Source organism: Haemaphysalis longicornis, unplaced genomic scaffold, assembly GCF_048455015.1.
Source record: "Haemaphysalis longicornis isolate Haplotype H1 unplaced genomic scaffold, Haemaphysalis longicornis Haplotype H1 scaffold_3, whole genome shotgun sequence".
Taxonomy (NCBI): domain Eukaryota; kingdom Metazoa; phylum Arthropoda; class Arachnida; order Ixodida; family Ixodidae; genus Haemaphysalis; species Haemaphysalis longicornis.
The window spans coordinates 3,451,434-3,467,148 of record NW_027526335.1 but is presented as its reverse complement, the minus strand read 5'-3'; the positions used below and the strand labels follow the sequence as shown (position 1 = coordinate 3,467,148).

Below are 15,715 nucleotides of genomic sequence, written 5' to 3'. Positions count from 1 at the left end.
CAGTCGCAATGGCGTTGCTAATCGGATTCTTTCACTAATTAAAACGCTACAGAAGAAAAACTTGGAAATTAGATTGGCTTGGACACCTGGCCATTCCACCAGTGCTGTTGGGAAGCAGGAGGCACACGACGCTGCCCGGGAGAGTCTTCAGTCTCTTTCACCTCCCACTGACCCACACTCGCACGAAGAGCAACCCTCCAATACCTGGCACCAACAGCGTCGCCAACTGCACACTGAGAGCCGTAGGCGACTACACGATGCGTCTCCGCCTGGCTTCTTATCCCTCATAAGCGGACTGTCAAGATCGGCTGAAATTTTCGCAAACAAAGCCCACGCGAACGTGGCCTACACCCCGGACATTCTTAGGAAATGGCACTTTCCAAACGTCACTTGGTCGGCCTTCTGCCCGTTTTGTGACACGGACACCATTCCGAACTTATGTCACCTAATCTGGAGGTGTCCTGCCTTCCCCAAAGGACGTGATACACTGATCCAGAAATTCACCCCGCCATCTTCAGAGCAAGACCACCTCGACCTACTTAGATCGGACCCCTCCGCGCTTGAGTGTGTGGCGAACTACGCGATTGTGAGTGGCCTGTTCAAGGCAGTGTGATGCGTGTTTCTAATCTATGTGCCCGGACACACATGTGAAAGGAGCTAGGGCTATAGCCACGACTTGAACATTGAACAGTGATCTTTTAACTGTAAACTTTTTTTTTCTCCTGACCCAATCCCCAACCAGGGCCTATGGCCTCCTGCTCAATAAAGCCATTCATTCATTCTCCTCCTCTCGTCTTCTCTCCTTCAACCTTGAATGTAAATCGGGTAGCGCGCTGCGCGCGTTCAGTTCAGCGCTTGCTGCGGTTGACTCCACTCACTCCGTTCTTCCGATGAAGTTCTACGAACACAACGGAAACACAACGGAACCCCGAGATGCTCCGCATCTACTCAGGGTTCCCTTCGGGAAGATGGGGCTAATTTTTTTTTTATATTTGTAACAAAACAGAAACATCCTACAACAGGCATATAAATACTATAATGAATTAGATTATTTGGTCACCCAGAATAATTTGCTGGCTGCCACCTTATCAAACGCGTTAGCCACACTAGTTAACGCTCAGTCACTGCATTATGCTCTGACCACTGCAATTCCTCTTGCGATAGCTATACCGGATGTGTGCATTACAATCAGTATGTCATCGTACCGCCTGACCCCCCGGCCATCGTTCCGTGTGCTACATTGCGGAATCTTATAACAGATTATGCTGTTACAAAATGAAAGGGAAATTTAACGCACGGAGCATCAGATGGGACGTTTTTGGGTAGACGCTCTTTAATTCGTCCACAGCAGTACTCTCCTCAGGAACGAGTAGCAGTAGAAGTAATGTAGTGAGTCGGGCAGTCAGTACAAGTGAATCTTCGAAAGAAAAAGCAGATCTGAAAGAGACAAAACTGCGGAACAAGCAGAAAAGATGACCGCTGGGCGAATTGGGCAGTGTGAGGTACCGGCCTGCCTTTCTGCACGTGTCATCTGTTTATTACAGTTTGTGCTTCCAAGACAAGGGCGAGGGCTGCAGTTTCTTGCCAAGGGATTAAGTGCGCATCTTAACAGTTTTCCCTGATATATCTGTTGTTATTTGTATCAGTAAAAAACGGAACTTGTACACTCCACTGTCCTCAAAAACTGACCACGTTACTCACATCCTTTGCATTGATGACACGTTTGGTTGTGAAAGGCAGGGCAAAGAAAAGTATAGAGCAATATCCACGTTTTGGTGTTTTTTTTTACTTATTCGGTTTCACTTACTTTTTTGCGTAATACATTAACACAAAGTGATTCGCCTTTTCTTTTTATTGTTTTCCGTGTAAACATATTTAAAAAAAACTGGCGCATTTGATGCCCCGTGCTATATCTCTGCTCCGAGGGGTAGTTTATGTTGCAGGCTGGCAGACTTATTTTAACCAGCTGGTGATATTAAACGTGGATCAAAATCTCGGTACACGGACGTTCTCTATTTCCATCGATCTCCCTTCCATGGGGAAGGCAGATCGAGGCCACTTGTGGTCAGCAGCAAACGGCTTAGCCACTGAGCAGCTCCTGCGGTCACACTTGTCAAGTATTAACAATTTGTAGGTGTCGGACCTTTTAAACAAATTATGAAATGCAAAAAGTTTGCACACATCGGGTGTGGGCTTTCGCTGTTGCGCAGTGGGGCACTCCTGCAGCCTGATTGCTCCACTAAAGTCGCAGCCAGGGAAGGGCAAAGTCGTTTTATATCCCCTGCAAGCTGCCGAGAATGACATTTCGTTTGGTCAGCTTGCACTACGCTCGCGCTTCCAGCAGCAACAGACCATTCCTACATTGGTGCTCATTCATTTCCCCTGTTGTTACATAGAGCCTGATAGTGTTCAATTGTCTGGAGGGGAACGTGCGCGAGCGGGTACGAAGTTGATGGTACGTGAAAGAAAAAAAGTCCTTAATTGCATTGACTGGGCAATATCAACAACGGAGGGTCGAACCGTTTCGGCATGAACCATCAACGGTTATTTCTTTTCTTCGGTTCAGTTCCGGTTTTTGGTTCGACAGCCTGATATATATATATATATATATATATATATATATATATATATATATATATATATATATATATATATATATATATATATATATATATATCTGTGATTGAACTGGCTGCTGGACAAAGGTTTTAAAATTGTAAAGAAAATTTACTGATCTATGTTTGGTTTACGGGAAGTTAAAGCCTTTTCAATTCGCAAAAAGCCTGTGAACAAGTCAGGAGAATCGGTATTTTTATAACGTGGTGAAACTGATGGCAAACCTGCCGCTAGGTTAGATGTGCATCAGATGGTTTGCATTTGGAGTCCATTATTCCGACGCCAGGACTAATGAATTTCGTTTCCAGTCAGTATCGTGTATTTTAGTGGTCCCATTCACTAATTGCGTTAGGCGGGGGGTGGGGGGGGGGAGGCTGAGGAGAAAATTTGGTTAGCTGCTGAACGATACAATCCTGACGGCCCTACGGCACTGCGAGAGCTACTGAATTCCGACGTGTTGTAATTGTTCCAATAGAAAAGACCAGAAATGCTGTTGTATTTCTAAATTTATTAAGAGTAGAACATATAAAGGACTCACAAATATATCGGTAGGAAATGCTAGTCATGTTAATTTGGTTATATGAAAAGAGTTTTTACCTGATTAACCTGAAATTCTGTTTGAGCTAGTGCACCATTGCAACAAAATATTTAGAGCCCGAAATAAATGAACGACGGCCGCCTTTGTCGGTATCTCCTCTTTGCGTCCATCGTTTCCTTTTTCCGCTCTATAAATATATTTTTGCAGCAAACTTTGTATCGCATGTATTTGAATTGCTGCTCACATGGGAGGTCTGACATACCAACAGAAAAACAAACTACCCCGACCCGTGTCCTTCTCCACTGTGTTCAAATACACAAAGCGACATAAGTAAGTGGAAGGTTAGCGTGGCATAGTATGCATGGCAATACAGATTCTGTGCGGCGTTTCTGTTTTGATATACTTCAGTTAGATTTTTTTTCTTAATCTTTTTGTCTGAATAACGATCAAAGTGAAAGTGTTTAGTTTTTATCGGTAAAGTGGTTTCAACTCAGCCTACTTAATAGAGGAGGGACTGTAGCAGCTAACAGTTACAAAATAGTACGCTTGAGCTGCGCTGTTATGGTAATGCAGTGCCATCATATTCAAATGTGAAATCAAGGTAGCTTTATCATTGAGCCCAAAGTGTCACAACGAACTTAGTCAAGCGATTGAAACGCTGTTGTGCCGCGTTCAGCGTGTGGTGAAGTGAACTAGAAAACAAGAAAAAACTTCTTAATTCCTTTTTGAAAGAGTTTAACCCGCGCTTTTTACTGTGGTAATGATTGTGGGGATTGCGATGAAGGTGGCATGAGTCCGTCGCGTACGTGCAAAGGTACATAAGAACCAACATACAAAGGTATGGGAGACCTAAGGTGTTGTACGGACATTTCGGCTTCAATGCATCCATTCCTCGTAATTTGCAATCAAGAAAAAGACTAGAGATGGGAATGCCACATTTGAACCTTACCGAACGTGCCGAAGGCTCTGAATTAGAACCATACGGAAAGCAACATTCCAAGCAGCAAGCAACAAGCAGCAAGCAACAATAAATCCACCATGAAAAAAAAAAATTGGATTCAATCCCCGCTGTGAAGGTGGTTGGAAAGCAAAGCTGTAAACTACACCCACAACAATTGCCCATGCGACGTCGCTTGAATTCACACACGTGGCTCTACAAAGAGTGAAACCAGAGATTCGGCCTGCCGTTACCTAGACTTCGCAGGGTCGGCGTCCCGAACGCAGCAGCAGCGCCGACCAAGGCCGGGCTGCAGCGGCGGACGACGCCGCCGCTGTAGCCCGGCCGTGCGTCGGCAGAAAGAAAATTAGGAGGAGCGTCTTTCGAAGTGTGAGACAGCGGAACCTACCCATCCTGATCTGCTAGCTCGGGACTGCACCACCGCGCGACACAAGCTTGGAAACCGAAATAATTCGGCATGTGAGCTTAGTGATTCCCTTTTAGGCCGATTTAAACTACTTAGTTCAGTAAGTTTGAGAATTCTGAGAAAGCTGAGGGAACTCTTATAATCGCCATTTATCAGAACCAGTTGCTTCTTTAGCCTTTTGTAATGCCTGCTAAAACACAACCGAATTGGTATTCACCCATTTAGAAAATGGAGTCCCATTCGTAGCAAGCAGTGCCGAAAAGGAAGTGTTTGTTTAACGGCGAAATATCTGTATGTGGTCTCTGCATTTTGTTTTCGTACCCTGCACACCAATCTTTAACTTATCTTTGCCGTACGGCCACTTAATTCCGTCGTTCCCGGGTTACCCAGAAGGTGCTGTCGAACGATTGAATCAAGTCGTGCGAAGGAACCACGCAGTGGACGCGAAGCTGCGCCTAAACAGGCCCAAAACACCCGTCGCTAAAGCAGACAAGGCTGGGTCGCGCCAATGTGCCCTCCGGCGTGAGCGCGCGGGGAGCGCTGGGTAAATTCGCCGTGCCATCTTCGCTGCTCCGTGAGTGAAAAACTCCCTTTTCTCCGCAGCCGCGTTGGGAGTTTCTTGTCCCGCACGCCACGAAAGAAGCGTTGGCTGGTAGAGGTAGAGAGCTGTCCGTTAAAATCTGCACGCAATGAGACCGTAAGGCGGGAAGTGCGACCATAAAAAAAATGGAGCAGCTTGCACCAGTGGTGCAAGGCTGGAGAAACAGGAGAGACATAGCTTCTCCCCACGCTGACAGCGGATCCCAGGAGAGGGAGAGAGCAGCCGGACCCCAGCAGTGAAAGCCGTTCTGGACTGCACTCTAAAGCAAATACCATTAACAAATGTAGAGTGTTTTACTCAGTAGCAATCGTCGTCATCCCTTTCGCCCTTGTCATCTTCCGACGGCACAGCCGCGTACGGCAAATTGTCGTGTAGCGTGTCCTCACCCCGGTAGACCTCCACTTTTTCGCCAGCTGGTCCGGTGGTGGTATGGTGGCCCAAAATATGGCACATACTTAGGGAATTGGCCACGAAGGATCCGGTGGCCGTCTCCACGCGGGGATTGTGTCCAGCCGCCTCCTGAGCTTGCTTATGGCGATCTTGATGAATTCATAGCGCAAAAAGGACGAGGACAGAGAGAGAACACACAACACAGCGCTAACTGCCAACCTATCGCATTTCTAAATACGATAGGTTGGAAGTTAGCGCTGTGTTGTGTGTTCTCTCTCTGTCCTCGTCCTTTTTGCGCTATGAATTCATCAAGATCGCCACACCAACTTGCCCAAGAATCCTTACTAGTTGCTTATGGCGGTTATATCACCGCATAAACGTAACTAAAGCATACAAAACCACCAGAACTGAAATAAATAACAGCCAAAACTTACCTGCAATGGTTGAAAACCACGGTGTAGAAAAACATCCAGCAGAAATCGCCGAAACCGTCCTAATAGGGGAAAACCCGCAAAAATGTACAAGAATCAGTGCTGTAAGAGACCAAAAGGCAACGAAAATAGCCGAAATCCAATTTACAATGCAAAAAGATGTCATAAATAGATTATATGCGTGATAGCAAATGTTAATATTCAAATATGACAAACCCTTGAAAACGAAAAAAAAAAAAATTGGCCGCGTATCTGCTCCTTTCGTTGCAAATGCCGTCAAAAGACGATAGTCTTTATCGGCTTTTGCGAAGTAAATGTGCTTTACCGCTCACCTCTCATGTTGTTCCTCTTGCGCCGCGCTCCTCCCAAGGTAAAGACGCCAAATGTTTGCTTAAATCATTTTAAATTTCCCGCGTTCCACTGCTCCAAACCGGGTGTCTCTATGCGAACGCTGCCGTATGGCGAAGACGCGCGTTAATCGAGGCACACTACTTCAACGTTTATAGAACCGCGTTTCCCTACTCCACGGGCGTTGCAAGCAGAACGTGGAAACTATCTAGTGGAACCTTGCGTAACTGTTGCCGGTTGATTTCTTAAAATGGCACCAGAAGCTATAGTGGCGCGGGCGACAGCAGGCGACGGCGGAGTGAATTCTTTTTCTGCAGTTGATGAAGTATTTAATTTCGCAAATGTCAAGCATGTTTGAATTTTTATAAAGGAACACTGCAAATATCACTTCTGTATTGATTTGTTGTCTCATATTTGCGTAATGTCTTGTTCTTCATCAACAATGTTGACAAGTATGAACATAACACCGGACATACACGGGTAGATTTAGCTGTGACTATATAAGACTATTGTGCAGGCATTGTATTGCTTAGGCCGGGTGGCTGAATCGAGTCACAGACAGACAGACGGACAGACATACAGACAGACCAAAATTTCTCGGTTTAAGTAGCCCAAGAAAGACTATCGTCTTTAAAAAGCGGTAATGAGATTTCAGCATGGGTTAGGATGTGCGCTTCGCAGGAGCGGAACTACTACACTACGAGACAAAGCGGTTCTGAGCGATTATATTGAGGGACACATGAGGGACGTGGACACAGTTTTTACATGCCCCTAGATGGATGGCGCCATGCGTCGCTTGGTTGTGCTGACTAGGAAACGCCTATACGCGGTCCGGTTGTGGTATGGGGGCCCAACAAAAGGTGCTAAGAGGATCGGCCTAGAAGAGTCCCGTGGTCGTCTAGACGTGTGGATCGTGAAGGTATGGCTTGACGGATTCGTCGTCTCCGTCTTCGGCGCGGCGGACCCGTGGCGCGCCGTCAGCTACACGAAGACGACGTCAAAGGCGGGAGCTCCTGATGTTGCGTAGGCCTACGCGCAGGACTGGGCCACGCCGGGCGGTCGCCGCGAGATACGTGCTCACGTGCGCTTGGTTTTTCTTTTCTTTTCTTTTCTTTTCTTTTTCTAAATACGATAGTCTTTCTTGGGCTGCCTAAACCCAGAAATTTTCGTCTGTCTGTCTGTCGTCTGTCTGTCTGTCTGTCGTCTGTCTGTCTGTGACCCGATTCAGCCACCCTGCCAAAGTAAAACAATGCCTGCGCAATAGTCTTATATAGTCACAGCTAAATCTACCCGTCTAAGCCCGGTGTAATGTTCATACTTGTCAACATTGTTGAAGAAGAACAAGACACTACACAAATATGAGACAACAAAATAATACAGAAGTGATATTTGCAATGTTTCTTTATAAAAAGTCATACATGCTTGATTTTTGCGAAAACAAATACTTCATCAACTGCAGAAAAAAAAATTCACTCCGCCGTCACCTGCTGTCGCCCACGCCACTATAGCTTCTTGCGCCATTTTAAGACATCAACCGGCACCAGTTACGAAAGGTTCCACTAGATAGGTTCCACGTTCTGTTTGCAACGCACGTGGAGTTGGGAAAGGCGGTTCCATAAACGTTGAAGAAGGGCACCTCGATTCACGCGGGTCTTCGCCGTACGGCGGTGTTGGCAGCGATACACTCGGCCTGGAGCAGTGGAACGCGGTAAATTTAAAACGATTTAAGCAAACCTTTGGCGTCTTTACCTTGGGCGGAGCGCGACGCAAGAGGAACAACATGAGAGGTGAGCGGGAAAGCGAAGGGAGGTTTTTACTTGGCAAAAGTAGACAAAGACTATCGTCTTTTGTCGACATTTGCAATAAAAGGAGCAGATACGCGGCCATTTGTTTTTTTTGCCAGGCGGTAGCCGCGAGGCACGCGCTCACGTGCGCTTGGGGTTTCCTGTCTCCGCCGGACGGATTTGTGTCGGCCTAAACAGCTCTGCTGATAAAATTCTGGAGTATCCGGAAGAGCCAACGAACGCGGGAAAACGAATGGTGGGACATTGAGAGCACCGGTCGTGAAAGAACGAGAGACAAGAAAGCGGGCGTGCGATGTCAGCACTCGCCGCGCTTGAGCGGTGGGGGCGCGGCGCGGGTGTTGGTGTATGTATCCCCACGGCCTCCGCGATCAGCAACGGCGCAAGGGAAGGCAGGGGAGCGGCGCCAATTGGAGGTAAAGGGTCATCGGCATGCTGCACAAGAAGCAATGTCGATTTGGGCACACGAAGTTATTTAAATGAACTAAATCGGATGAGCATCGGATAAAGCAAAAGTATTTTCTCTGCAATAAACGCGGACAATGCTAGGGCCTCGACCGCCCACTTACTCTGGGACTGTGAAGTGCGACCTAACGAGGCGGCAACCAGGACAGACCTACCGCCGTGGATCCAAGAAGCAGTGCGCAGTTGTGACAGGGACACCCAACTATCAGCCGTCCAGCAGGTCCTGGCGGCCCTCGAAAAGCAGCACCGGAGCGAAAGCTGCGGGGCGACGCCCTCCCTTATGGGGCAGCGGCGTCCAACCCAGTAGGGAGTAGCGAAGGGGTGGTCCGAGTAGGGGTGACGTGGGTATCGACGAGTGGCTACGTCCGGGTGCAGTGTACACACTGTGTCTGTTGCAGGCATTCCACAAAGTCTTTCTTCCTTCCTTCCTTCCTTCCTTCCTCTGCAAGCTTACGTTTATAGCTGGAAAAGTTACTAGGGATTGCTCTAACGTTTCAGTTTGTTACGCCTCCTAATATCCCTTTATAGGTTTTTATTCTGTATTTGTTTGTTTATTTAATTTTTGATTTGGTTGATTACCCTACTTAATAGCTTGATAACTTATATTCCGCGTTGTTCCTGTAATTCAACCTCAATAAATGTAAAGAGATAAAGTTGTCTAAACCACTTCGATTTTTTTTTTCGTGTAAACAAAGAAATGTACTTTCGTTATTTGTTAGAGCTGGTCCCAATTCTGATTTTGTGACATCTGCTGTACGTGTGAAGCGGAATTTTAGGGCGCCTACATCCTTATAACAATGAAATTATAGTAAACTATTGTCTGCGCGTGTGTCGCAGCACTTTATTAAAGCACCACTTATAAACGAATACTTTTACTGCGTGTAAAACTGGTGTATATGAGCGCCACATCGAGCAACCTCCGAGCCCGCAATTGGCGTCTATCTAGCAACCGTCGCGGATGCACCCGGCCACGGAAGCGCTCTGCTTTCGAGGTGCCGCAGTGTTTGCGCCCGCGGATGGATGCGCAGCAACGGCGAAGAAGAGTGCGACCCCGCATTTCTTCCTCTGGGGGATCTTGGTCTACGCGAGAGGACCAAGTTCCACGCGGGAAACAACGCGGAAAAGAAAAAAAAAAGCTATGTTGGTAGCTGTCGTGGCTCCCATTCGATGCCGACGCGTAGAGGCCCCGCTCGCCGAGGCAGCGCGGCAGCTGCTGCATTAATCTGTAGTCGGAGATTGTTCCCTCCAAACTTGCGCCCAGAAGAAGCGCGGTGAAAGGCGAGAAGCCGCGGAAGTGACGTCATAATGCCGTGCACATAATGAGTGACGTCCACGCCGCGGCAATCGTTTACAAATCGGCAAAAGGGCAGAGGTTGCCGGAACTTCTCCAACGCCCGCCCTCCACCCCGGTGTAAGAATGGCAGCGAAAACATTGCTATCTGGTCAACCGTATACCTCGCACAGTTTTCACCGCTTTACATGCTAACGGTGCCCACACAATTGGAAAAACTTAAGCAGATAAACATACGCAAACGTGCAGACATCATTTTGACCTTTTGCGCCACCTCAAAGCAAACTCATCAGCTGGCTGTAAGAAGTATATCATTTTCGTACGCATGAATGTCGTAATGACTTGAACGAACGGCTATTGCTGAGCTCTTCAACCACGTTGTACTTATCATGTCGTTCGTCTTAAATCGTTGCGTTTTGAAAACTAGTCAGTGCAAAATGCAAAAAAAAAAATAGATGGACTCACACTGTACGTAAGGGGCGAATAGCGGAATTCGGGTAACCTAAACTTTTTTCGGCAAAGTACCCCGTGGCTCATTCAAATGCCATGCCTCCCACGTGCGTAAGCGATTCGAAATATCAATGGTCTAGTTAAAACTATAAACCACGGGAGCAGACGAGCCGAGAGCAATTGACAGATTGCCCCTATCGTCACCTCGTGTCGTCTCAACACTTTACTTCCGTTATGCCGTCCCTTTTCTTGTAGCTCCAAGTCGAAACCGCAATTCGGAGCAGTTGAAGCGTTACAGACGGGTCTGCGCGGGCGAGTATGCACTCAAACTATAGGCTTGGCTTGGATCGGAAAAAACATTATTGACAAAGGACCTGCAGTTGGCGGGAGCCTATTTATGGCTCCGCCAGTGGGTCATAGGTATCCCCGAATTGATAGATGAGGGGCACCAAATTATTCGCATGAAATAACTACCGTATTATGTTCCCTCAAGTTGCCGTACATGTGTTCCATAAGCAGAGCCTTTTTTATGAATATAGCTTACACTGTAATCAAAGCATGGCAAGTTAAGACCGGTGTTTTTGTTTTGTTGCTCCTTCGATGTGTGGTTCACTCAGTGAACCACATCCACAGCAACTGTAAACAGCTTATGTGGAACATGTTAATATGATGTACATCTGTTGCCTACACTAGCTTTGGGTTTCTCGTGCTCTACCCGCTGGGTCTTTAAAATTGGTATTCTGAACGAGTCTAACCCAAATGATGTATTTTCTATTTTCTGTTGTAAGGTCATGGCTATTGGCCGTACAAGAAAATAAGAAAGGCTTTTTTCTTTGTCTAGTGCAGAATGCCCAGAAGGTTTAGAATGTGGTTTAAGTAACCACATTCCAAACCGTCCAGAAACCACAGGACAGCAAAGGTGCAAAGAAGCGGTTCTTAACCCTGCAGGAACCAAATAACGCGTTGCTCATTGCCGACCGTCGTATTAGTCACTGGAGGACCCCAAAATAGATTCGTTAACCCGCTTAGTTTTCAAGAGCTTCCCGCACAGACCGTCGTACTAGTCATGAGTAGATCCCAAAACAGATCCATAAAATTACCCTGCTCACAAAAATATTCCTCACACATTGCCATTTTTTTTGTTATTGGGGCGTAAAAGGGGGGGTGGGGGGTGGGGGATTTCTTAAACACTCGCGTAAGAACCTCCGCTAAAAATGTCAGGCGCTCAGCACCTACATACAAATGCTCGAATAAACCGCGCCTTCAAAGTTTTCATTTTCGAGTAGTTCAGAATCGGAGTGAATTTGCATAAGCCTAGTTTTTCCCCACTTGACGATTCGCGGGTGAAATTCTCAGCCTGACCTCCCGTTCTTTTTTTTTGGGCAAAACAAAATTTCGGTCATACGCGAAGGTGGCAACAGCTGGGACGGCGCCTTGAAGGGGCCGAATGAAAACTCGCTCATCCCAGCACGAAAAAGGAGTGGCGACGCGTTAGCCGAGAAAGCGGAGCAGATGCTGTCGAAAGGGTTACCCTCGCCGAGGTTCCCGAATACGAAATACTGCAAGTTTCCCCACTGAACACCCCGACTACGCAGTCAAGGTCGGTGTGAAATATATGCTGCCTCCTTTTCTACGACATGTACCGTTACTCGTATATTTTACCTAGGTGTTTCATTCCTTAAGAATGGACCCTAAGCATTGGACACCGCAAGGTTCTTATACGTAATATTGTCAAGGAGCGAAGTTGTGCTACGCAACTATGAACTAATAACTATAAACTATCAAGCTATATCTATAAAATATAAATTACCGCAACTATAAACTATCGAAAGAAACGTCAGAGAAGCAGTCTAACAGAACAATGTGTACAGTCAAGAATCGGCGGATCGAATAAGGCGATGTGTGCTGGCGTGCAATGTTAGAGGGTCGTCTTTTCTAGAAACATCCAATTACGCTATAAACACTGTCGATAAAACCAGAGGAACCTAGGCGAGTGGCGAGCGCATTGCACTCTTTCTCGATCCAGCAAGCCAGCCGGCCATAGCCTGACATTCCCTAGAACAAGCGGACAATACCAACGCGGACTGCCCGTTTCACGGTGGCTATGTGATGCTGCTAGAATTGTTCGGAGCGGCAGCTTCATGTTGATAGTATTAAAGCCGTCACTGATGTTAATCCTCAATGCCTGCTGTAATAAAGCTTCCCTCTATAATGTGGGCGTTTTAGAAGTTTAATAACAGAATTTGTTCCGGGATAATAGCAATAAAACAAGAGTTCGGCCGATTTCTGTGAGCATGCTTCTCCCGTGGAAGCCCATGTATTGGAAGCAGGCGGAAATTCGGACCTTTCTTAAATTCCAGGGGAGTCTAAATACTTCTAACAAGACAGTGAAGCTTGGCGTAATGCAGTGCTGGGCAGCGATATTCAAAATGTATTCGGAATACAAATATTGCGATACATTCCATGTTCGCCTAAAATACAGATACAAAGATACACTGGTATCACGAAACCGGATATTTTAGAGACACTTTTGCAGTCACATAACTACGGTATTCTGGAATACAGATGAAAGATACAGATACAGACACTGAAATACTTTATTTTGTTTCCTCGACGTCATGTTCTAAAAGACTTTTTTACGAAGAGGTAGGCATTTCAAAACCAATACATCTACGCAATATAGTTACTGATATAATGGAATCTTGAACGTCGATTTTATCTGAGAACGAGGCTCACAGGCGAGAAAAGTATCTCTGCCGCTGGAGAAAAGCACAATTTTGTGCTTTAACGAAAAAAAAAACCGCCTTTTCGGCGCGAAAGGCTTGCGGAATGACGAAATACTTCATCGGGTAGTCGAGGTATCAAAAGATTTCCGCTCAAACATCCGTCTGCTCTGACCGTCGTGATGTCGGAAAGCCTTCATCATCAAAGTCTTAGAAGCTGCGGGTGATCGTAGCTGATGACACCTCGTCACACGAGTCCTTATGGTGTGGTCCATAAGTTTCGGCAGCCCTCAAGAGGAATATTTCTAAATGTGCAGCACTCGCAACTTGATTTGGGGCCCACCGCGTTCTGAAGCCTGAGTGCGAGCACGGTGCAATTACAGCGACTTCACGTAACCGTAGTGTTTCTCAATATTACCTAGAGTGGAAACTGTCGCTACCATCGAATGCCGCCCTGAGAATTGTCAGCAATGGGCTGCCACTGCTGTAGTACTGTGCCAATGCACAGTGCTGGCTCTGAACTGTTTCTCAGTTCTGTTTTCGGCATGCTTTTCCGTTTTCAGCCTGCCACGTTCTGGCATTCAATGTCGATCACAGACATGCGTCAATAACAGCGTGATTAGCACTTAGCGCATGTGCTCGCATTAGCGGGGCGTTTTTCAAGAAGAATATGCAGCGACGGCGAGAAGCGACGCCAAAAACTTAACTCAATAGGTACAAAAAACAGCTAGATAATGTGGGCGACAGCGACATGCAAAAAATTAATACATTGCCGCCAATTCCCTCCGCCGTGTCGCTCATCGCTGCCGCTCGCTTGTAGGCTGCTTCTGGCTGGCAAAAAGCGAGCAATGGTGATGGCCCCGGCTGCCTGTGTATACATTTTTTTTCGTTTGTCGCTGTCGCCCACACTATCCGTTTGCTGTACCCATTGAGTTCGATTTCAGCGTCGCTCGTCGCTGTCGCTACATGTGATTACCCCTTGAAGCATGCAGGGCCAGACAGGCGCACTGCGGCAACATACATGGCAACTGGAGAAGCCGGTATTTCTTTGCCAAATTAAACATTATTGCAATTTAATAATGCTTTGCGCGTGTGCTTGAAGACTTACTTGAGTAACTGGCTTTGCCTCTAGGTTTGTTTATATCTGCTAGGACAAAACAAATAAATACAACGCGACGACATCACTTTCAAATTTCTGGCTGCTGCGTCTGCTTCGCCTGCCAATGGGCGTAGCAGACGATAATAATATGGTATTGGGAGGAAGCAAGAACGCAGTTTAAGACAATCTAAATTATTTATATTCAGCTAAATATTACAACAAAACGGAAAAAAACGTCATCTAGTTTAAAGCATGTAATATTTTATAAATATATCCGGGATGGCCGGCTGTATTTGGCGGCATGAGCCAAATGCGAGATGCCTGTTTTTTTTTTTTTCTCGCAAAATTGATTGCCCAGCCTAAGCACTCTAACACTGTATTTTTATACAACGTAAAATTATTGACGGCGGCACTCTTGGCAGCAATTTTTTTTAACAAAAACTCAATTTGCGTAGCCACAAAGTCGCTGCCGGCCGGACTACACACTATGGTGGTACCCATAGAGACATGGAGCGCTTTCGCCGAATTACGTTGACACTAGAGCCAGATTTCACTCTGGGTACGCTGGTGAGGAACTTTATGCGCGTAACATCCATTATGTCTTGCGCACTAGGCCATTGGTCACGACAGCGGTTTGCCCACCGGAAATGCGCACCATCGGCGCTTCAGTGTGCGGAATCCCTCGCTCTCCTTCGGGTGACTGCCCGAACAAAGGAGAGCCAGAACACACACACGTGTGCCTGGTGCGGGCAATTATGCAGCCGGTTGCTCCGCGTCCGGCATTTACAGCCAGCACTGCTTTCCACAGAAGGAAGCCAGGAGAGGTAAAACTGAAAGAGGGTATACAAAAGCAGGCGGTATGGCTCCAACTAAACAAATCAATGTCGGGCAATTTCTGCGCCCCGGAAATAAATGTATCCAGATACTCATACGTGCCAGAGTATCGCGATATATTCGGTACGCCGTAAAAGTATCTCGCTACTAAAATGTATACAGTCGAGTCCACTTATAACAATATTGAGGTGCCATGAAAATATCATTGTTATAACCGATTATTGTTATAAGCGGGTTATGCCGAAAATAACAAAGAAAACGTGACAAACAAGAGAATTTAATGAGCGAAGAATAGGGGAGGTCGGCACAGTGCACACAGCGCTGCTGCTGCGGCGGCTTAGGCGCCCCGGTGCTTTTTCTACAGGTGGCGCACCCTCAGAATGGACTGCCCCACTGCCCGTAGAGGCGCCCATCCGGTCCTCCTCCCCCTCCTCCGCGTCGCCGCGGCAGGCGAAAGCAGCGGTGGCATGCGAGCCTCTTCGGCGCGCACTCGCCGCGTGCGAGGCCAAGTGCGCTAACGCCTGGCCGCCGCGCGTATGCTCTCATGCCCTTTTGCGTAATAGGCGGGGTTGGGGTGGCATTGTCGCAGCGTTTTTGCATTTTTGTTTCGTTCAGGGTTGGTACCAGTGCCCACATTTAATTGTTATAACCGATATTGCATCATGACAGCATTGTTATAAGCGGTTTATTTTGCCATAGAATACAATGAAAAGCTGACGGTGCCGCGGCTGTCCATTGTTATATCCGATATATTGTTAAAACC

The 15,715-nt window shown here is 46.9% G+C and overlaps 1 protein-coding gene across 1 annotated transcript in view; it reads left to right on the top strand.

Moving 5' to 3' along the window:
• The window catches only part of LOC144173873 (gamma-aminobutyric acid receptor subunit alpha-2-like), a 118,962-nt gene that overhangs the window by 16,698 nt on the left and 86,549 nt on the right, over window positions 1-15,715 (top strand). The gene's annotated exons all lie outside the window — the stretch shown is intronic.